This window comes from Falco rusticolus, chromosome 1 (genome assembly GCF_015220075.1).
Source record: "Falco rusticolus isolate bFalRus1 chromosome 1, bFalRus1.pri, whole genome shotgun sequence".
NCBI lineage: Eukaryota > Metazoa > Chordata > Aves > Falconiformes > Falconidae > Falco > Falco rusticolus.
In genome coordinates this window covers 22,310,577-22,335,013 of record NC_051187.1, presented here as the reverse complement: position 1 = coordinate 22,335,013, position 24,437 = coordinate 22,310,577, and the positions used below count along the sequence as shown (strand labels likewise).

The 24,437-nt window shown below is 43.4% G+C and overlaps 1 protein-coding gene across 7 annotated transcripts in view; it reads left to right on the top strand.

Moving 5' to 3' along the window:
• The window catches only part of COL26A1 (collagen type XXVI alpha 1 chain), a 195,399-nt gene that overhangs the window by 98,473 nt on the left and 72,489 nt on the right, over positions 1-24,437 (top strand). The gene's annotated exons all lie outside the window — the stretch shown is intronic.

Sequence of the window (24,437 nt, the reverse complement as noted above, 5' to 3'; positions counted from 1 at the left end):
CAGGGCTATATCTTCTGTCCTTGGGTATTGCACTCCTCCAGAATCCCATTTGCTCCTATGACGAACCTGAAGGTAGATTAGTAAGGTATGTATAGTCTTTATAAACACATACTATTCCTCTGTAGCCACATCAGTCTGGTCGAGTTCTGCCTTCCTATTTTGACCCTTAAACCTGCCTGGGTTTCAGGTTTTAGTAATTCTAGTTGTTCCTTTAGTATTTCCTATTTTTTTCTGTGGTTATTTTCCAAGCCGTAGTATGGAGTCCTCATTGATACTCTCCAGGGCACTTTGAATCTAGCTGCTCTAAAGGAAACAAGCCCCCACCTGTACGCTCCTTTCTCAAGTGCGTGCTGTCCCCCCAAGAGCTCCTCAGGTCTAGTGATAAGACTGGAATGCTTCTAAACATCTCATGTATGTAATTTTTGCCTGGCGTGATTTTGAAGATTAGGAATGCCATAGTATTTGCTAATGTTGGCTTCTCAGCAAGTTCACACTAGGGAGTTCCTCTTCTCCTGACACATGTTCACCCCTGCTTTGCTGTGCCATTAGTGTCATCTCAACCAGCGTTTGAGTCATTGGCATTTTGGAGCAATCAGACTCCTGACTTCTGCCTTTTTTTTTTTTTTTTTTTTTATGTGTAGCAACAGCCCTAATCCATAGCCCAAATTTAGTATCCTGAATCTCTGCCGAAAAAATTGTCAGATGAAAAGTCTTTAAGCCATTTCTGTCCTCTCTGATTTCTGTCCTCCCATCTGTCTCTGCAGCAATCGTCATTTGCTCTCCCTCCTTCAGGGATCTCTGCAGTGGTAAGGTGGGACTGAGGAGGGGCTGGTGAGTTGTTGCCACCTTTTTAGAGGATGCAGCCGGGCACCTGGCATACTGGTGCTTCTCATCTGCTATCTCACGCTGCAAGGGATCATTTTTCGTTACGAATTCCAGAAGATGTTTAGTTGCTTTGCTTGAAAATACTGTGAGTGAATGAACGGAGTGTAACCAGTGGAAGAGAATCTACTTGCCTCTTCAGGGAACCGTGTGCAGGTGCTTGGGTGGGAGGACGGGCTGAAATGTGTCACTGAGCAGAGTCTGGGGAAGTTGCTGAACCACAAACCCCTGGAGACTCGGAGTGTTTCCAGTGCAGGTATTGTTATGGGCTTGTCCTCTTACTTCCCCAGGCAGCGGCTGTTGGCTGCTATTGAAACTGGGATTCTAGGCAAGCTGCAACATGGGGCTGACCAGATTCTTACAGTGGTATTTTGTGTGTTAAGTTCCTTTTTGTTTGTACATTATGTTGTTTGCTGTGACTGGCATCCTGCTCAGTAGGTGGCCATCTCGGCTGTGGCTTCTTCCCTCCAGTCCACTCACAGGCCATCTGAGCAGCCTGAGCGCAGTTCCTGGGGTTTATTTGAACACCACCTTTCTTCATGAGGTAAACCAAACCAGACTAAGGGGCTGCTGACACTCAGCTATCCCTTTTGGAATACCTTATTTTAACAACTTTTCAGGCAGGACTGCAGGACTTCTTTGTGATCCTTTGACAATGATTACCTCCTTTTCCATGTTTCAACTTTAACCATTATAACAAGATTGTCATATTCTTATGCAAAAGGATAATTTGCATAACCTTAGGTAACCTGAGGCCCTAAATTTTGAGCCTTACCTGTGTTGCTCATATACACTTCTGTTCAAAATAGTTTTGGCTTAGGTCTTGTATGATGAAAGACAGAAGTTGTGTGTTGGAGGAGCCACTCTGAGTGGCAGCTGCCTGAAAAAAATGTTATGATTCCTGAGTGTCCTGATTGTGATTTGAGGTAGATCCAGATCAAGTTTACCAAGCCAACTCAAGTACCTTGAATTATGAGGATATTCAAAGCTTAATCCAGAAGATGTAGTTCAGGTCTGTCTCAAAATGTATCTTGTGCACCAGATATACAGTGTGGTGGAATTTTTTTCCGTGCAATAAATTTTCCCTATTGCAGTTTTGGATTGGATCTGTGGTCTTTTTTTTTTTTTTTTTGAGCACCTTTCTTTCCAAACTGTCCTTGACCTGTATCCAAATGTACATCCCACAATCCAGATGTCTGAAACAAATACAGTTTGTGCAAACTGGGCAGGAGGACTGCGTTCTGCCAGTTCCCCCTTCGGCTTGCCCAAGGACAAGGAAATCCCTTGTGCAAGTCTGGACAGTATATCGCTCCTTTCTCGTATTCCACATTGACTCAGCAGGTTTCAGAGGAAGCCTAGATTTTCATCTGGCATGGGAGGAAAAACAGTTACCTTCCTATCACAGTCCTTTGTAGAAAGGATCTAAATTACCATCACAGCTGTGTATAATGTCCACAGAAGAACAGGATACATCCTGCTGCTGTGCCAGCTCCCCTGCCGGCTGCCCTTGATTCCTGTGCAGATGAATAGGAAGTGAGTAAGTAAGTGACAGCCTGTTGCATGCCATCACAGATGCTGGAAGCAGCTGTAAGTGCAATATACCATGTAGCTATATTGCACGGAAGAACAGCCATTGCTTATTCCCTTTTGTATAGTCTGCTTGGGTCACTGTTTGATGTGCAATACCTCTTTCATCTGAGACTTGGCAGTCTGTGGTTTCCTGGTTAGTTTAGCTCTTTTTCAGAGATAGAGACAAAGACGACTACTTTTTTTTTCTTTTTCTTAAGGGGGTTTGGAGGACAAGTCATTTGCAATCCATAATTTGGTTCTCAATTGAGAGCAGCAAAACTTTCCAGGAAAGGATGAGTCCCCCTTTGGCATGAAAACCAGTAGATTTTGTTGTTTCTGGTTTGTTGCCTAACTTCTCAGAGATTGCTGAGCGTGTGCAGCTCTTACCAAATTCACTGGGATACATAGAAACTGAGGACTCTTGAAAATCGCATCTTCCTTGTCTAACTTAAGCTCATCTTACTGAATCACTGGAGGAACTAAACTTTGATAAGTGGCATATCTATGTCATCCTTGAAGTGACGTGCACCTAGTACTGCATTTTCTTTTGATTAAAATCAGCCAATGATTTAATCAACACCTTTAGTAACAAGCCCATTTCATTCCTGGCTGGAAGTTGTAAATCAGAAATCTCTATGAAAGGATGTAAACAGAAACCTACAGAATTAATTTGTCAGCCAAGAGGTTCTAGTTTGTCACAACTGTTACTCTACCATGTGAATGTGTTTTTACAATTAGAAAGAAATGCTTACTCCAAACAGTGTGTTATGTTAAATAGAAAAAATATGCTGTCAGATTGGAACTCAACCTGGGGTTATAATGGAAGTAGCTAAATAAACCAATGAAGGAGAAACTAAAAAAGGATTTTTCTGTGTAAATCAATTCAATGAAAGAGTTACCTAAAATATACCGCATGTGCAAGTGAATATAAGCCAAATACAATGTAAACCAAATAAAAGCAAAACAAAACCATAATCAAGCTGGTAAGGGATAATATTAAAGTAAATTGCCAAATATACTGAGAATTTTGGAAAAAAACCCCCAGCTGATGAAAAGCACTTTCTAAGGGGTGCTTACAACTTCTGACATGGTGAGTCTGGCAGCGCTTCCCATAATTTCAGGGGTTTGTGTTTGTTATAATTAAGTGATCTTTGTGTTTTGACCAAATACATGAAACAAAGAAAATGATATACTTGAAAGGAAATAAATTAAATTTAATTAAAGAGCTTGACAGAAAGAGTTTGAGCTTGATAGAAACAGTAGCTAATAAAAAAATTGCAGAAAAATGGTCAAAACCAGATACTAGCATAACCCTCTCTAAAAAAAAAATGATAGATTATAGCAGCTCAAACCTGAGGTGAAAGGGCTCAGAGTCCAGGGAACCCTCGCCAAGGCTCGCTGGAGGTGGGAGCGATGCAACTGCACCAGTGTTGCTGCTGGGCGAGCTGGCAGAGATGGGCTGAGCCACACGGACTAAACCAACAAAAGAATGAACTGTAAGAAGGAACTGTAAGAAGTGAAGGAAGTCGTTGCCTTGTCAGTGACCTGATTCGGTTGTTTGATAACTGGAAATAGTGGAAAACTAACTGATGAACCGTGCAGATAAAGTAATTGCACATTTTTAAGGAACTGGTTAAACAGATGTATGAATCCCAGCTTGAAGTGAGCAGATGAGAACGTTGCAAGATCCCGGCTCAAATGGCAGAGTGCAGTTTATATTCCCAGTGTGGTAAAAATGTGAGCATTTATGTGGAACGAGCTAAAACCGTAGGGAAAAGTTGGGATCCCCCAAAATCTTGTGGTCCACACCGGAGTGTGGAGTAAGCTCCTCAGCTGAGGGGAAATTGCCGTATAATTGTAGCTTTGGGTGATTAAACCTCTGAATGGTTTGTAATCGTTAACCTAAATGTGCTTTCAATCAACTGGTGTATCTGCCTGGTCTGCAAACTTCTCAGGGTCCCTGGGCTCGGGTCGTTGGTTTGCAGCAGTGGGTGCCAACGCGTGTGCGTTCCTGGGGCATGCTGAGAACCGCTGCTAGGAGCGCCGCAGCGTAGGCGGCAGGCACTTACGTACATGTGCTCTCCAATCTTTCAACATTAGTATGTGTGCTTTAAACATTTTTTTTGGACGTAAGTGAGCAAAATTAAATGTAGCATTCAATTTGAGATGAGCCGCTGATTTATATAAAACACACAGACTGCCTGAAGTGATTGTGGAGCCTCCAGTGTTGGAAATCTTTAAGAACCACTTAGGCAAACATGTCAGGAATGATAAGAGCAGAGCTGATCCTGCTTTGGGATGGGAGGCTGGGCAGATAGCCTCCTGAGGTCCTGGCTCCACAGCTGGAGGTCAGGGAAGCATTTCAGAATGAAACAAAAAAACCAAAAATCAGACCTCTGCAGATCAGCTCTGGCCAAGAAACACGCCCATTATTAGCAAGTACAAAAGAAGAATTTGAGCCACTTGCACTTGGTGAGCCTTAAAAAAAACCCAAAAAGTCCTGAAATAGCATCCAGTTGTTTAAGTGACTCAAATTTTTGCTTTGACAGTGTGCTTGGTAAGCTACATTGTTTTGAATGATTTGCTGCTCAGTTCTGTGACATTTATTGCTTTTTGGATGAAAAGGAGAAAACTCCCCTAGGTCTGTTTAGAATTTGTTCATCTGTAATTTCCACGTATGTTTCCTTATTTAGCGGTTGGAGTTGGAAGTGTGTGTTGGCATTCCCTCCCTCAAATTTATTGAGTTACACTCAGAAGAACCTCTATTCCTCTCTGTTGGGCAATGTGTACAAAAAGGCTTATTCAGCAGTTGCTAAATAGGTGATAGGTATGTGTGGTTTCTTTCTCTTTAGTTCTCTGTCTCATTCCCAGCCTTGCTTACAGTTGCATTTTGGAGTTGCCTCATTGCATGTTGGAAATGGAGAACTTGCTTTGAGGACTTGCCCCAGAAGGACTGTGCCAGGTGCCAAGGTGCAGCCCACTCATGGCATCTGAGCTGCACATGGCACAAACGCTGTGGAAGTGGCTGGTCGAGCCGGGGGACTGGTAGCAGGGTGTGCCGGGGAGGGAGCTGCTGGCGAGCCCAAGCTCCCAGCTGCGGGGAATGGAGCCAGCAGGGGCTGGGGAAGAAGTTGATGTCATTGGGTTGACCTGAGACCCACCCACGCACATGCCCAGCCCCATCATGGACATGTGGGAGATGACTGTCATCTCCCACTTGTGCACCTCTCCTGGAGCACCTCCTCCCTTCTGCTCCCAGAGGTATTGTGGCTGGTGACTTGCTGCTTTCAACCATAGGAAAGGTTTGGGGTGAGGCTTGGAGGTTCAGGAAGGTCAGTGTCTTCTGGTACAGCAGTCCCAGTCCTGTTGCTGTTTTTCCTTAGTATTTTGTTGTCTAGACAATCCTCTTTTCTCCAACACATTTGTCTCAATATTGACAGCTTGTTTGTATGTGTCTGGTGGCACCTGCACTGGAGGCAGGATAAGCAGCACACCCAGGCTGATGCCTGGGGGGGTCAGGAGTGCTTTCTCTGCAGCAAGGCTTTATGGCAGGTATTTCCAGTCCATTTTGATTTATAGCTCTGGTTACTGATGGACTGTATCATTGTCACACTGCAGAAGTAAAGCTACATGTGGCTTCTCAGATATGGAGTTTGAGGTTTGGGTTTTTTGTAGGGGGATGTGTTTCCTGTTTTGTGGGATTTTTTTGTAGTTAAAGATTCTTGAGGAGTTCAGAAGTCAGATGGACTTAACACAGGAGGGATGTCAATTAGATCTTAGTTCAGCTACTAGCGCTCACTGTAAGTGCTTTGTCTGCAGCAGAATCTATACAGATCCCTATAACAAGACTTGCTTAGGCAAATAATTCAACAGTAAGGTACAGTCACTTCAGATTAAGAATGTGGGCATGTGTTCCCACCTTCCAGCTGGCTTGCTGTTTGAGGAAACATCAAAGACCACATAAGCAATAAGTTCCAGATAGAGCCTATGGGCTCCAAAAACCCCTACCAGAATCGTGAGCAGCGGTATAAAAGTGCCAACATTCAAGTAAGTCTTTCCAAAATGCTGCCAGAAATGATTTAATAATGTTCCACTCCTAGCAGTTCTTCCTCATTGCTGTTCATTTCTGGAGAAAGTCCTAGTGGCATTTTCTGGACTATACGTACATAGATTGAGATCAGGCTTGAATTTCATCTCTTTCCTCCTGTTTTATTCCAGTTCATTGCGAATCCTCATTCCCCACCCTCTGCAGGCTAGTGAAAATTTCCATTCTGACCGCAGTGGCGTTAGCAACTTGGGTGTTAGTAACTCATTTAAGCTGTTGTAATTTCCTCTGACCACTGTCTGGCAGAGTAAAAAGCTGCAGCAGGAGGCTGTGGCCCCTTTTCCATATAATTTGTCAGCATGTTTTTTCTCCTAGGTGAGGCCACTGTATAGGTCAGCCAGGAGAGTCTAGTATTGCTGGAGGTTGCATGAGATTTTAAGCTACTTTATGCCTATGTACTTGTATTGTTTGTTTATGGGTGGATCACTTTTGACTCTCTGTGGAGGTTGTTTGAACGAATCCACTGTAAAGCTTAACCTTTTTGGTCGAGCTGCTAGATGGTGACTCAGAAGAGCTGGTGCTTAGTCCTCAGGCTTTGCTGCGTGCTTCCTAAATGACCCTCTGTGACATTCTCTGGTCTGTGACGATGAGGATGGGAGAGATGCCCTATCTCGTGTGGTTGTGAAATTTCTCTGCTCTGTTTAGACATGCAGTTCCTGGTTTTGTGTCTGACTTCATTTAATTGCACATGGCAAGGTTAGAGCCAGCTGTTCAGTGAGTGGCAGACACTATAAATTAACAGAAAATTACATAAGTAACAAAATACACTTGAATGGGAGTGCAGCTGCTCTGCAGTAGTTTGAAGATGCTGTAATTCAGTTATCCTCAAGATACGACCTAGATCATGGTAGGCTACCTGCAAACTTTCAAAAGAGAAGTTTAAGGCGTTTAGTCCTTTGGCCCCAATGTGTGTGTGTTTGGGAGCAGTCTCAATGCATACACATAGTCTTAGGTTCTTCCCCTTCCTTGTAGTGTAGCTGATAAAATGAGAGTAACAGTGGGTTTAGCTTACAGGAATTCAAATCCTAAAAATGTACTACAAACAACCAAAAAAGTGCTTTGAGTTCCCTATGTGAAGTGCACAGGACATTGTAGGAGCCGAGATCTAGGAAGGATCCTTGTCTGCTGGTTCACAGCGGGGATCCTTGTTTTCAGGGGAGTGTTGCCCTTATGAAAAGATCAAGGAGCTCAAAACTCCGGGCAATCTCAAAGTGTGCTGAACCCCAGAAAGTACAGACATTTGTTCTGAATGAGCACTAACATTGTGCACGCCGATGGCAGCAATTGCCAGCTTTGTGCTCACATCTGACGCTCTCTCTCTGCGGTCCTCAGATTGAAGACTGAACAGAAACACCAGCAACTGCAACGCTTGTGGACAAACACTGACCTTGTGGAAGCACGCGGGCTGGCTGCCCCAGCTGCTCAGCCTCTGTGCAGGAGGGACTGGCGGCCCCTCTCTTCAGGAGCGTCAGCAGGATTTGTGAGAGCCCAGACTTGTCTAGAAAGTCTCCCTTTCTAATCAGAGCAGGAGGAAAGGTTTCCCCAAGGGTCGGTTCAGAACAGGAGCTGATAAAGATCCAGAAGGTGATTTCACTCGTCTGTTCATTGATCACAGGCAACCTAGGGCGACCAGACCAAACATAGACTTGTAGGCTGTGATAGACTTGTAGGCTGTGTCCCAAGGTTATGTGATACAAATACTCTTGCTTAGAAGGAGGTGGTGTTTTGGGTTTTTTTGGTTGTTTTTTTTTTTTTTTTTTGTTAAAACTCCTCTTGATTATGTGGTCAGTGTGTTTGATTCCTTTCTCTGCTGCATTATGAAGTGGGATAAAAATCTGTCTCCCTTGCTTTCAAGGGTATTTCCTGCATCTCCCTCCCAAATGCCCCATTTCTTCTTGCCTTATGGTTTGAATATGTTGGACTAGAACTGCGGCGGTGTGTGAAACCACTGACATGCAGCAGCATTTAGGAGGATCAGGGATCCGTGGTCTAGAATGCGAATATATGCTTTAAAAATGTTCCACTGAGTAGGAAAGGAGAGAGGATTAAAGCTTCACTTCCTTTTTATTTTTATGAGCCTAAGTTATTTGTCAGTTGGAAACATGATAAATTAGACAAACATTATTCTTTCCCTCCTCCAGGTTGGATGTTCTGCTTTGGGTTTTACAGTGCAATGAATAACTAAGCTTCATTATCACCATGCTGTCAGCACTGAAAAGCTATTGCAAAGCTCTTTGCCTGGTTAATTGATTTGAGTGTGCAGTGCACCTAATTCATCGTTCTGTACATTTGTCATTCACTGTGTAAATGGCAACAAAAGACGATTTTGGTTGGAACGTTGCTGTTGCCTGGTGCTTACAGTTCTCTTTTCAAAGCTTTACCAGCACCGGGTATCTGCGTTGTATAGTCTTGATAATAGTATCATGAAATAAGTACACCAGGGACCATTTCATCATCTCAATTACATGATTGAAAGATGTGGGGAGATGCAAAGCCACTGAGGTTAAGAATGCCATGATGTATAAATAGCCTTGGATAAGTGTAAGCATCAAATTGAATGCAGATGGGTTTGTGGACTTTGCAAGCAAGCGGTTTGCTTAAGAATGTCTACGCCATACACCCAATCATGCATCTATCATGGTAAAACTTCATTGTTTGTCAGCAGGTCTGAATTATAATAAAAATACCTAATTCATACATAATACTTTGCATGAATCACTGAAGTGCTTTACTGCAAAGGATGGCATTGTTACTTCTGCCTTATATCTGGAAAAACTGTGGCACAGAAAGCACCAGTCGTAAAGCAGGTACAAGGGGGAACACTTGCATTTGAGGCAGCTCTGTTCCCATGCCTGGGCAAGGATGAGGGTGCTCGGTTTCCCAAGGAGCATCGTGGCATGGAGCTTTCCTTATGCGGTTCTGTCGACAGCAGCCAGTAGTAGCAAGTAAACCTTCAGACTGAGACAGTGAGATCTTCTCTTGGAAATTGGTGCAGAGTCCTTCCCTGCTGCCTTCTGCTCTGTAGTCGGGTGTGGAAGCTCTCTCTGGCATTCCTGCAGCCTTGGAGACTACCTGGAGCTCTGCTTCATGCTCTGCGTTGGCCATTACTGGGTTCACCAAGTTATGGGTCTGCAAGCTGAAGGCTGGGGGTCTAAAGGCACGGCAGTGCCTGGGCCTCTGCCTGGCAAAAGCAGCATTCCCAGCCTTCCGACAGGGTCATGTTCCTGTCAGCCGCACCAGGAATGGGCTGGGGTGGAGACAACTGTTTGGTGTAAGTCTGGATCACTGACTCGTGCCGTGCTGAGGTTTCATTTCTCACCTCAAGATTAAATCTGAGATTTAATCTTTATTTTTGCAGTGACTTAGTCTTCCCAGTGCTTTTGGCAAAATGGTTAGCTTTGATGTTGGTCTTAGCCAGACGTTCTCATGAGATGAAATGCTGCCCATCCCAAACTCCACCGGCAGTTCCATTTAGCAAAGGAATTTCTGAGTAGGGTCTTGGAGTTGCCACTTTCAAGTGGTGAGTGTAACCCTGAATTTGTAAAGCCTCGAAGTCGCCATCAGTCACACGTTCTTTCAGTACGTGACTGCCTTTTCCCAGGCTGGAGGAACAAAACGGGGAAGAATGGAGCCAGACTTAGAAATCTATGAATGAGCCATGGCTATCTCCAACTTAGCTTTGGGGTGAGAGTCGCAGCTGCAGAGGGAGACGTTTGGATTAGACTTTACTAAAAGATGCTGCTTCGAGACTAAAGCCTGCAAAGCTGCATTCCTTCCAGAGTCTTGTTTTCAAAGGCATCGGGGCAACACAGCAAGAAGCAGGTCTTTTCGCAATTTTTCCAATCCATCTGACCAGCAGTAAATTGCTCTTGCTGGGGTTTTAATTTGGCTTGTGAAAAAAGGGCTGTGCTCCAGCAGCTGGGGCTAAATATAGAAGCATATGAAATTTAGAGTTGCAGCTCTGAAGATTTAGGGTAATAGCTTTGATGCTTTTCTGAAATGTATTATTTTTAAGTCTCAATAGCAAGAAATGGTCTGAACAAAAGGAATTTGACGTATAGGCAGTAGAGATTGCACAGATAAGAAATACTGTATGGGAGGGGCAAAAAAAAGGAGGAAAAAAAGAAATGATAGGAAACTGGTATAGTAGCACTTGTGAGCAGGTCTTCAATAATTTAGGGAAGGTTATACCTGTTCTAACTCGGCATTAAAATAAAAATCATGGGGTAAGTTCTGAGTTGTAATATTCCCCTGTGGTTAGTAGTGAAGTTTATTCCAACAAGCTAATGGGTTTTTTTAAAAGATATCTTTGGTCTCCTAAAGTCAAACTCATGGCTAGTTTAAAGTTTTATGGCTGTCTGAGGTACCAATTTTCATTTTCAGCGTATTTCCATACTATGTAATTTTTATGGCCACGCTAGAATTACTGATGTTTGTGCATACTTACCAAGTTATTTAAATATTCTGGTGACTCTTAGCCCAAAACACACACATGCTCTCCTGGGAAATGCCTGCTACTCACACACAGTTGACTCATGTGGTATATAGTGCAGAACAGATTTGAAGTACAAGCTGAGAACAGAGGCCTATGCTGAATGACTAAGATAAATTACGAAAGCTATGTTATTTCTTAGCCTACATACAGGAAACTCTGAAGTCAGTGAACCTTAGGAAAGATCAACAAATGCAAGATGCTTTTTGTAATTTTCTTTGTACATCATTTTCAGTGGGTTTTTTCCTTATTTCTATTGGGTTGGGGTTTTTTATACGTGTCCTCACTCTGTTACAGCCCTAGCCTGCTGCAAAGCTTACCTTGGCGTAGAAGGCAGTGGGAGAAGACAAAAGCTTGGGACAGTTCTTTTCCTTCATCTTTATGTCTTACTGTGCTCTAGGATGCAGAAAAATTCCCTCTAAACCCAGGGAACAGCCACTTATGATGAGAGGAGTAATGAAGCGTTCAGCTTCAGGCATGGACAACGTCATGGTGGGAGGCTTGATGAAAAGCTTTTGCTTTTTGGCATGAGTTTGCGGGTGTGGGAAGTGGGTGCCCAGCTCCACAGCCCAGCTCTCAAACCAGGATCACGAGGGGGCTATAGGTACAGGGATGGGGACGGTTCCTTCTGCAGAGAGAGGCCTCCTGTGATGGTCATGAGCTCCAGGTCTGGTAGAAAACCCTGTAAAAAGGGTCCTGGTCCGCTCCGGTATCTGCGGTGATGAAAGAGCCTGTGTGTCAGGGTTCAAAGTCCTTCACCTGTGATCAGGCAAGGGGTTCCTCCCAGAGGGCTGCCTTTAGAGAACGGCCCCTTTAAACGGGTTTTCCTTTTCTCTCAAGGCCCACGTTTGGAAAAAGTAAAAATAAATGCTTGAATATGTTGTGGTTTTAATGTTCCATTTAAAATAAATGACCACTAGCTGTTTTGTGTAATCGGTGAACCTGAGATCTCTTGTATGACTTAAATACTAATATTTGAGTGTTTCTGTCAAATGGATCATAACAGTGAACGTGGCGTGGGAACCTGTGTTCCTTTATTTAATCATCATATTAGGAAACCCCAAACTCCAAATTAGGCTGTTTAGCAAATGCTAATTAAAAAGCAGGTTAAATTTTTGTGCTCATTTTCCTGAAAAGGTGTTATCTGTACAAATTTCTGAATCTGGTCCTTTCAAACCCACCCCCCCCCAACAATTATTAATAACTCAGTGAAAGTAGTGAGATGTCTAACTAATGACCATTCAATGTTGCTGGGTACACAGTTCATATCTTTAATTTTATGTGTTATATGTGTGTGTGTATATATATATATACATATAACAAATATTGTATGTATGTTAGCAACCACTTTGGGGAGCTGGCAGTAACTGATCCCTGCCATATACTTCGGGTGAGCACAGGGACAGTTCAGAGCCCAGCTAGGATTTTCAAAACAGCCCTAAGAGTTTTGACTCCTGGGCATTAAAGAAAAAACTGTGCTTTATGACCCTAAACCCATCCACAGTGCTTTTTTCCCAGGCTGCCTCGTTTTTTCAATAATTTGAGACAGTGTTGGATTAAATTTCATCTTCCAAGCCCTGTCTGTCGAAGCTGCTCGCCAGCACTGTCATTTATCAAGGGTGCTACATGCTATCCTTGTTTTGATTGCTGCTTCTTTGGAAACCACTAACCAGGGGTAAGAGAGCATAAAGAAACAAAACAAAAAAACGAATGAAAGAAAGAAAATCGGTGTTTCTTCTTGGAGGCAAGGAGTCTCTGGCTAATGTGCTTCAGTCCCCAGAAGCCAACTCCTAACCCAGAGTCCTGTCAAAAAAGAGCGCTTTCCTAACAAATTACTGCAGGAGGAGTAAATTTACAGCTTGCTCAGGGGAGAACAAGAAGCCTTTCTGTGACTGCCTATGTTGGACCTGCATGCTCTCTGTTTCTGATTTCCCCCCCTGCCCCTTGTTTTGGATGCATCTCCAAACAATCACTTAAGATAAACAACATGAGCAGGAAAGTCTAGCCAAGTGGCTGAAATTACTGAACCTTTGAAGACTGATCCTGCGTGTGTTTAGTCTCCCCTGTTGCTGTAGCCTTTCCTACTGAAACTGGATTGTTTCTTGCTGCTACGGTAAAATTTCCTGGAAATCTCACAGAGCCTCCCTGAAAGACTGATAATCCCTTACCTGCGGCAAGCTGTAATGTGTTTTCCCTTGAATAAACTTTCAAGCCTTCCTTGTTGGGCTGCATTTCTTTTTCTTGCCAGTTTAGGAAAGGGTATGGATTAGCCTAGTAACTCATGGGGTTATCCAGAAGTTAAGTTACTGATGTCTTTGAAAGCCTTGTCTGAAGCAGCCACGGTTTGTGCGCAGCTTGGCTGGTAGCTGACTACGCTGTTACTACCAGTAATTTTAGCAATTGTACAAGGAGTCTTGCTGTAGTGACCTTCACCCGCACTTGCCCAGATAATTTTAAATTTGTAGAGATTCTGTTTAGCCGGGTCATATATGTATGCTTGCCAGCCTCTGTGCACCTGGTATGGGAAGTGGTGCTGCTGTGGCACATGTATAGTTGTAGTAATGGCAGGGGAAGAGCTGAACATTTATTTCCAGCATTGGCTGGGATCCAGCGTACAGAGGATTCACCGCTACAGTCTGCAGTGGCTCCTGAGATACTGTGCAGTGATGCTCATAAATCAGCATGTCACTAATGACTAAAACTGAGCTGAACCGAATGCTCCTACTGCCTGGTGAGACGGGAGGTCTAGCAGGGAAAACAGGCACGGGAGGTAGAAGCACCGGGTGTTCTAACCCTGCACGGCTCCTGGTATGGGGCAGTGAGCAATCTGCTTTGTATCCTTCTGCTCCCCTTCCCAACATGGCAGGTTTTAGGTGGAGGTTGCCACCAGTATCCAAAACAATTGTGACTGCAACTTCAGCCAGCAAAGTCCTTGGCTGTCTCTCACTGGGAATGCTGCAATACCACCATTGCTGCCTCAGTTTCCATTTCTGAGATGACCTGAGAAGCAGCAAGGTTCCCCAATAGCACTGTATTGCAGCCCAGAAACTAGAATTGGAGGTTTGTTAGTGGCGTCTTCGTTTAAATGCCACCGGTGTGTTAAAAAGTATATTTATCTATTAGGTGAACCTATGTGTGTTCATCCATCCTGATTCTGCAGTTGGTGATGTATCCCCGCTGTGTTAGGAGTTGTTGCAGCAAGCGTGTGTGAGCTAGGCCATCCACAAACCCTGTTTTATTCAGCTGAATTGCATTTTTCTTACCCTCGGCACTCTTCAGAGTTACTGAGCCTCAGGCTGATTTCCTGCAGCAGCCAGAAGGTTTCAACCAGCTGTGTCTTGCCTATACTGATCAGAGAGGTGTTCTCTGACCCTTCTCTCCGCAGTTGCTCTCCCTTAGCTCAGGAGGTACTGTCTTTATTCACCAAGTGCAGCCTCTGCCTCTCAAAGCACTGTTCTTCCTCCAGTAACTTGTGTCTGCGGTGTTTTCACATTTCTTTCCTGAGCAGGTTCGTCCCTCAGCCTTACAGCAAGTTTTTTTGCTGGATGCTAAATCCTGGACGTCTCCTCCTCAGTCTGAATCACTGTGTATAAATTTTGCGATTTGGTCACTTTGCTCATAGGCAAAGAGAAGTCTGTTCCAGGCATCATCTGCTGTCTTGAAAGCACTGTCTCAGCAGATCAAAGGAAGCATTGCAGTGTTAAGACTTGGCTGCAGTCCCAATCCCTTATGGTCTTCAAGCCCATTCTCCTGGAGCAGCTGCTTGTGGAGCTTCCACCAGGTGCCTACAACGAGGATTTGACACGATGCCACTTGGCGCACAGCCCCCGGCATTATGGGCTAGAGAAAGCAGCAGAGGCTTACTCCTGCTAGAGCAGACACTTTCCAGGTACACTTTCCTTGATCCCTCTGTCTGTCTTCTTTATCCCAAAGAGCAGGAAAATCATGATAGAATTAAAATGGGATTTGCTTGCTGCAAAATCCTTGGCAGCTGTCTCCTCAAAAGCTGCATGCTTTAGCAACCCTCCTATGAGGGTCCAAGAGGTCAGTGGTGAAGTGCAACTGTTGCTTTTTGGTGAGGTAAGGACTCATCGGATCCCTCTCTCCTTTATGCTGGCAACTTCCATGCTCTCGTTTCCATAAGAGAGTCCCAGGTGGGTTAAACAAGAGCCATGTCAAGCATATAAGTTTGTGATAAAGAACAGAAATTCCTTATCAAGTATCATTATCTTGGAAGCTAAGGATAGCAGATGGAGAATGAAGACATGTGGGTTGCATTGGTCACATTGGATCAGATGAAATACCCGTCTAGCCCTGGTTCTTGTCTCTGACAGTGGCCGGGAGCTGATGCCTATGGAAAAGTGTGAGTAAAAGGCAAGTGTGTAGTAATAATACTTCTGACTACTCTGCCAGCCTGCATCCAGCAAGCTGTGTCTCAGGCAAGTCCTTAGCTGTGAGCTGATTTCTTTCCGTTTTGTAGCCCTCGATGGATTTCTCTATGACTTGGTCCAAACCTCTTTGAATTTGTGAAAAATGTGGTCAAGTGTAACATCCCTGGCGTGGTGTTACGGTGCATCATCCGTGGCAAGCTGTTACACAGCTTAACTACATGCTGTATGAAATAGCTTTTCTGCCATGGGCTCTGATCTTGGTCAAGGTGTGTTGTTCCCCTGTATCTAAAATGGGGATTACGTGTTCCTGTTTCACAAGGAATTGCAAGGATATTTATAGGTCATTCAGATACTAGGACTGTGAGATTCATAGAAACATACATAATAAATCAAGTGATTTGTTCTTAATCTGATTCTTTTCTGGCTTCCAATAGACCAAGCCATAAAACCACACTACTTTGCTTTTAATTCTTTGTAGTTGAGTTTCTCTTTATCATAATGAAAAGAAAAAAGTATAAGCAGATCTCTGTTGTCTTTATTATACCTAATACTTGTGCTGGACTGTCTCTTTATGTGGGCTTTCCACTGTTTGAGATACAAGATGCTATTGCGCCTTTCATGGGATATCAGTAATGAAAACTGCAGTGGAATACTAAATGTCAGATTTGTGCCTGACGGCTGCTAACCCAGCAGATGATACTTCCGTTGAGGTCATCTTCAAGTAATGTGAGCTTTTAGCTCAGAGAACACTGAGACCCTAACAAAAGGCGTAGGCCACCTGTGAGTTTGTGGGTTCAGCAAGAATACACAGTCCTCACCACATTCAAACACAAGACTCTTCCATAGCAGAGTTTATAAAAAAAAACAACCAACCAACCAAAAAAACCCCAAAAACCAAACCAAAAGTGTCTGACGTTTCACTGATTAAAGAGTCTGAATGTCTGACCTTCCCGTGGCCGGCTCAGGCTGTAACGCTTATCTCCAGAAAGAAGAAAAGAAAGAGGTGGAGAGAAATAAATGTCTTCTTGGTGTTGGGTCTGTCTTGGTAGACAGAACGTTCTTCAGGGTGGGTGACACTCAGTGAAATGGTTTCAAAATGCTTGACTGTGTTCCTGTATTTCAGTGGGGTTTTTAATTAGTTCCAAAAAAGACCCCAAAACCTGCAAGTATTCATGCTATGACATGTGAAGCTGTTGCCCTGTCTGCTTGGTTCATGCAGAGCAGAAACTCGAAAGGGCTGATTTATCCATGCCTTCCGTTCTCTAAAAATGAGAAGGCATTCCTGCACCTTTTCATTTGTACCTTTATGGCACTCTGTGTTTCTGGCAGAAATTAGATCATCTAATTGATTTATAGTCAATCAGTGACTGTAAAATCCCGTGCATTCCTCATGAGCAATTCGTAGAGATCTGAGAATTCACCTGCAGTCTAAGCTTCAGCCTGGCTCAGAGACTCAGTGGCCACAATGTGGGATTAAAATTGGTTAAAACCACAGGACTTGCTCTCCTCTCATGTTTCAGATTGCAGGAAGGTGTTAGCTCTTTAGTGGAAAAATAGGTGGCTGGTGAGAGCAGTTTCCAAACAGCAGTGAATACCTGCAGACTGTGAAATCTGAAATGGAGGGCTCTGATATTGCAGGTGATGGACCAGTTCTGGGCAGGGCTGCAGCGATGGGAGGCATCAGTCTACAAGTGGTAGATAACGATGCTTCATTTTAGTTCGGCGTGCATTTAGCCCGATATACTGCAATAACAGGAGGTGGAGGTTTCATCCTGGTTGTTCCTGTTTTGAGTTAGAGATTTGGGAATGTGGATATCAAGGTGATGTGAATTGTTTGTTTGCTGCTATTAGTGCATATAATTATGTGATTTGAAACTCCTGTTATTGCTTCAGTTTTTATCACTTGAACAACTAACAATTAATTTGGAATTAGGGGTGGTCTTTGCTTCTTCCCAGATCCGCTGTTGAAAACTATTGGAAGAAGCAAATTACACCCCTAGCCCCCAAACAACCTCAAACTCATCTTTTTCTGGAAAAAGAAACAGGGAAAAGGCATACATATGCACTGGTGTACCAGCAAACATCAGTTTTGGATCCAGCCGCACAGACAAGTTTGGTTGCTTTGTGTTCAACCCCGGTTACCAGTTATATCTTGTGAATTTTCAAGTGAAGCCCAGTTATCATCATGCGTGCACACAAAACCCCATAATTAATTCCCTCTTCCCACTGACCTGACTCTCCATAAATCTCAGGCCTGGAATCTTTCTTCCTTTCTTCTCCCCCTGCTCCCACCTCTTTCCCTCTTTTTCTCTTTTAAATTAAACACATTCCAGAGAGAGGCCAGGAGCTGTCAGGAAGCTCTGCATTGATGGGGCTTCCTTGGGGATGTGCAGGCTGATGAGATGCCTGTCCATGCTTCTCCAGCCTGGAGCAGTGAGTAAGGGGAGACATCAGCACTCCCCATTCTGCTGCAGAACCACTTTTGCGTTCCCAGTTTGCTAGCAGTAAGTAGTTGAGGGTCCATGTAGATGACAGTCAAGAATGGGATTGCTGGAGATCTAAGGGACACATAGCAGTAGGCTTCAGAGTAAGCCACACAATACTGCCGTGGTGCCGGGGCTGTAATCAGACAACTTACCTTTACCATGCTTGCTGTTGCTGCAGTGATATCTCTTTAGACAGATGCTAAATTGAATTATTTTCTGGTTCAAGCAAAACTAAAGCGGATCAATTTCACATGGAGTGACATATCTGAAGCTGTGTATAGCTGAGGTTTTATCTGTGCTGAGGGCAGCAGAGCCCTTATTTCTGTTGTCTGTGTGCCCATCATCCAGCCCTGCACAGTGCTCACTCTGGTCACAGTAGCGTGGTGGAGGTGTCTAAAGTTTAATTTGTCATCCTCTGTAATGTGAGGACTTTTCTTCAGAACCAGTGCTTATCCAGGCATTCTTCATCCTGTGAAGGTACAATTGGTCTAACTTGCGATTCTTCCTAATTTTGAAAGTCATTCTTTTTATTTAGGCAAGTTCTCAGATTTCAAAAATCTGCTTTTTTGCCCCAGATTATGCTAAGGATTCTTTTTTACTGTATTCTTTTGTTCAATACAAACATTACTGTTTGCTCATTACCATGTTATTATTCTATTCATACAGCTTTTTTCCATTCTGTATTAGACTTTGTTCTTTATTTTCACTGTTCTTAAAACACAGCAGAACCTGAGCTGAGGTGGAGTCCTACGGAGTCTCATTCAGAACATCCTTTCACTTTGGCAAGGAAACTTTGGGAGCTGCTCCATGATTCTGTGATCAGTTTGCCAGTGTCCCCTGTAGCAGACGCGTGCAGACTCTGCATCCTTAGTTGCCTTACAATAACGTAACAAAAAGCTAGGAGTAAAGCCATACTAAGATCAAGATATGTGCAAACTACTATTTTGACTCTGTCCTCAAGGGGCCTGGTATTTCATCATAGAAGGAAATTAGATTAGTTTGACATGATTTGTTCTCAACAGATGTATTTTGGCTGTTAAGTGATTTGATTGTTATCTGCCAGGTGCTTATAAATAGTCTGATTATTTACTGCTGCATTTTTCTGGGTATTGATATAAAAATGGTTGGCTTCTCTTTTCCTTTTTTAAAGGTAAGCTTCATACTTCTCCTCTGCCCAGACTCCTGGGCTCATGTTGTCCTCTAAAAATTCTTGAACATGTTCATCAGTGGCTCGCCAGAAGACTCTCTAAGTGTTCTCTAGATACTGTGGCTCAGGTAATCAGAAACCTAGAAATCACCTTGACAAGTGAATAACTAAGAAGATTTTGTCCTTTGGATGATGTGTTTCTGAGTGACACATCATAAAATCTCTCTGAAATGGGGAAACTTTTTCATTTTTTAACTTCGTGCGCTACCTTGATCATCCCCAGAAACTATGGGGGAGACTGCAGCAATGTGGATCCCACCCCCCACCCCTGCCCCCAGAAGAAAGTATTAAGAACCTGGGAAACTGGAAAAAGGATCTCAAGGACACTGATTGAAGTCAACCCAGGTATGGCAAGAGAAGCCCTCGGGGTTATATGTACTGGAGGCCCAGCTAAGAAATAACATAGCGAGTGAATCAGCGGATATCCTACCTATTAGTTTTGCTCTTTGTGTTTGGGTTTACTGGATTCTTTTTACTGTAGCGCTTTAACACAATGACTGGTGTAAAACGTTTTAACTTTCTCAAAGAAGTCCAAATACTTTTAACAGATGACTTGATCTTTCGTGCCAATGAGCGTATGCTTTAGTCTCTGTGCAATTTCCCTTTGAAAGAGTGCCCAGTCCTGCATGATAACAGCTGAAGGCACAAAGTAATTTGATCAAAATTTTCAGATGTCTTGAGGGATCTAATGTTTGTCCCATCAAGAAGAACCACTTTTCACCTTTCACTTCTGCCTCTTAAAAATCTGTAAGGAAGAAGAAAAAAATCCCAACCCTTAATTTATATTTAGAAGCTGACTTTTCTCTTTGAATCCCTTTTTGGCTCAGCCAAGCTCAGAGCCCAGGCTGACAGCTGTGAGTTTGTACCATCGATTTCCATGTAAATGTTCCTCAGATAATTACCTGAGGGACCACATTTCAAACGGCAACGTGTGGCCTGCGGCCAAGGCGATAGGGATCTGGCATTGTGTGGGAAGAAGGGTCAGTGCAAATCAAACACGAGCCCCATTCCCACATGAAAAGGAAATAAAACCTCCACGTGCAGGCATGTGGAGAAGCTTCTCGTTAGTCCCTTAAACTAAACATAACCAAGCAGGAAAAATAATGCTGGCAAGAAAATGCAGCTATGTTTATTAGCCATTCGGTGCCCAGCAGGTCTCAAACTCTTCCGCATTGCATTTTTCATTAATGCACTGGAAACCCTAGCTGCCTGTTCGTTTTAAGAGCTGAAAATCTTTTATGTGCTGGAGGCATGAATAAAAAGTTGGTAGCAAAGAACATAAAAAGCAAAGGTTAACGTATATCCTGTATGGCTGTGAGCTCCGTGGGTGGAAATCTGAAAGCTGGAGTTATGCTACGCTCCCCACACAGTCAGTACAGAATAACAGAGTCCTCCAGCGGGATGAACTAGCTCGGAGGTCTGTCACAGAGTGACGTGTCACCCGCTCTTTGCCTTGGAGCATGAAGAGAGGCCAGGGTGGCTAGCTTGGACTTCAACATCTAACTTTCAGGTGCCTAAATTGGGGCAGGTGAATCCTACGTGTGCCATGTAGGCAGGGACTGATGTCTTGCAGATAGCTGTGCCTCAGAGGAGGGGTGTCTGGGGGGACAGAACCTCGGTATATGCCATTGTGTCCTGTTAAATCTGTCAGGAACAGCTCTAAACACCCCGAGGTGCTGGGCATGTTCTTTGTCCAGGGCATAAACCCCCAATGCCTGCTTTCTTTTCTACCAAGGAGAGCAAAGGGGGTAAACCCAGTTTTCATGGCCAGATTAATTCAGTAGCTTGTTTAACAAGTGATTCCTGTGGTCTTAGCTGTGATCTTCCTCGGTGTCACTGTCAAGAAATTGTTAAGTTTTGATGTGTGTGTGGGTGGCTTTTTGCTATAATGGGGACCTGCAGGTGTGGTCGTAGTGGTGCGCTTGTGTTCCATGGGCTGCAGGAGACAAAAAGCTCCAAAGCACAGCGTTACTTGCCCTAGTTCTCAGGATTACCCACCAAACAGTGTCCCTCGTTCCACCCAGGAAAGTCACAGCCCCCAAACTTGGGGGCACATCCTGTGAGTCAGCTGCAAATCCACGTGGGGATCGGAAGGCAGGAATTCTTCCCATATAAAAATTCTAGGCATCGGAATCTACGTGGCTATATTAGGCATTTAAACCACAACTAACTGAGCGCCCCAGTGTAACGCAGCAAAAGGAGTGTGAGGAAGTAGCAAAGTATTTGTCCCACACAAAGACTAAATATCCATTATCAGCAATCTCTTTGGCCTGCTTCCTCTGTTGTTTCTGTCCCCGTGGAGATTCGGCAATTGGATTGATTTGCTGCCTGACTCACTGTCTTAGATTGAGATACTGAGAATTGCTGACAGTATTAATAAAATTAGCATTAGGGAGGATGTTTGAACATTTGCCTTTGACGTTTTTAAGGGAGAGCTGACATTTAGTCTAAATCAAAGTTACTGAATTGCTCCCCACCCCCCACCCTGTCCTGACTACAGACTTAGTACTTTTCATCTGAAGACAGTCTGGAATTAAGAATTTTTGATTGCAGTTTTTTTGGTCTTTCTTTTCATTAAGAACCTCTGGTTAGTTAAGAAAGCACTAGATGTTTAACAGAGTTCTTGGGAGAAATGTTTTCATAAAACTGTAAGATAAATGCAATGCAAGTGTCTGTAGTGGTATTGTTTTATGATAGTGAGGATGATTTTTTTTCTATCTTAGGTGACACAGAGGTCAAACTGAAATAATGGTCTTAATGTCAAAATCTAAGTACAGGCAAAGATCTAGTTTTTATTTTTCAAGAATGGTTTGCATCATTACTTTTAAATGCAGTTCAGTTGCCTGGTCTTTAGGTTATGTGATTAACTTTTACTCCCTGTGGGAAATGACTGAATTCAGGAGACATTTGTTTCATGTCGTAACTGCTCTTTGTCTATACATCCTGCACAGCATTTTCATGTGGTATGGTTTATCCCCAGGTAAAAGCAGCTGGCTTAACTTTGGTTTTGCTCTGGTCTGCAAGAAGATAGCTTTCCGATGGTCATAAGCAATTTTTGGTAGCTCTTAAAGTTTTTGCTCAGGTGTTTGTTGCTTTGAGATCTTTGCCTAACGAGTGTAGTTGCCTAATATTGCTGCAAGTCTTCTTTAACATTCCCTTTCTGTAACCCTTGTAGCAAGTGTTGGAGCCACTGCTACCGGTCAGTGTCCACATAAAATGTGAAAGCATTTGAAAGATGTTCCAGGTGTTGAAACTTGTTTGAAAATTACACCCTTTCAAAGGACAGGGCAAATGACTGTGTTTTAAGCAAGTCCAGCTCTGCTACGGAGCAAGTGCACTGCTGGTCACCTCCCTGTCCTGCTTGTCTCCTTGCCTGCCTGTTCCCTTGGCTGGTGGGAACATAAGGAACTGGCATTACTTTGTGCCTGTATTGTTTTGAGACCATATAGGCAGGCTATGCGCTGTGAGCAGCAGAACAAGTTACTCTTCAGTGGATTTCTGTGTAGGGAATCGCTGGTTGCGCTCAAACAGAAAGGCTGTGCCACTCGTACCTGCACATGTATGGGGTTGAACTCCTGCTACCTTTGATGAAGGGTGAGTGCCAGAACCTAAAGAGCTTTTCCTGCTCCCCCACAGAATCATAGAATCATTTAGGTTGGAAAAGACCTTTAACAGACAGCATTGCTTGTTCTGTCTGATCAAAGGTTGCTATTCTCTTATTCATTTTTTCCCTTTCTCTTCCTCTGACTGCTAAAAGTATAAATGATTTTAGTGCAGAATTTTTGGAAGGTTTTTTTCCCCTCTCCCATTTCCTGAAAAGCTTGCATACAGAGCGAGACACTCATAAGCTTTTCCGAGATAAGAATTTAATTTATTTACGCTTCATTGTTCCAGGCATGGCTACGGACTGGTTTGGAAATTTGCTGTTCCAACTTTAACAGGTCACTGCTTGGAAAGGAGCAGCTGGATTTTCCTCCAGAGCAGCCGTCAGCTGTTGGAAATCTCTTGATACTTCCCTGGCTTCTCCAGATTCAGCATTAACTTCTCCTTCCTGTAACAGGAATTATACTACATGCTGTAGACTCTTTAGCTAGCAAAGGGAGTAACGCATAGGAAGGGAATATGGCATCAATAACAGTTTCTGGTGGGGCTGGCAGAGGCCACACCATTGCGCTGACTCCTTTTCACCTTCGTAAGGATGAAGTGTAAGAGCAAAACACTCTCCAGCTCCGGCATGTCACAATGTTTCTGAAGTAACTTCTGTGGCTCAAGCAAGTAGGCAATGAGTTCAAACTCAAAAAGTGCAAACTCTTCTGCGTGCTATTACATTGCTTTTCTTTCTCACTTCTTCCCCTCTTAAAAAAGAGCCTCCTCCATTACATAGTCCAATGTTCCAGTCAGATAGCTGAGCTATGAAGGCGACAGCCCCATTTCTCATCTAACACTGACTATATAGCAGCATAATTCTGCTGGCTTCAATGAAGTTAGTCCCAATTTACGCACTTATATTGACCCATATGTTAAATCTGTATGATGACGTATGTAGGAGATGTAATATAGCCAAGTAACTTCCAAGTAACTGCCATGAGAACAGTGTTTCAGTGTTGCTTGACTTTCTATAGAATACAACAGTGAAAACATATTGCATTAGCTAGTAGTTAATGTAAGCCATGAGAGAGAGAAATTAAAGCAACTTGCTCCTTTGATCTGAATGTTTTACTGAGGACTAGTGGGTCGGAGTGGCATAACTGGTGACTTTTTTGAGAAGTTGAGCTGTTGGTTGCCTCTCTTCTCAACTCGATGGTGCTTACTGAGATTTATCCTTCAATGCCAGCTAACAAAATTTGAAAGCAGGTTCTCTGCTTGATCTTTTACATTCTTTTTATTAGAATCCTCGTCAGAGTGCTGCTTGCTATGAACTTTGCACTGTAATTTGCTAGTCTTGAGTGTCTCAAAAGGCTGTGGGCAAAGCTGTGATACAGAAACTGCAAAATGCAGGACTGTCCCAAGGTGAAGAGTGCTGTAGGCTACTTATGATTTTTAAACTTTGTAGGGATTTGATTGATGGACATTTTGCCTATAGTCACAACCAATATAATTTTTTCATATAACTAAAACTCTTTATGGGAAGGGAATAAAGTGAGAAGGAGAAAGCAAAGGGGAAAAAACCATACAGTTACCACTGCGTGGTTAGCAGAACTTGCAATTTATGTCCTGTGAAAAATGTGGGGAAATCACTGAAAGTCAGGAGGGAAGAGTTACTAGCCATGACATCATTAACTCAGTTAATATAAAACTTTATATT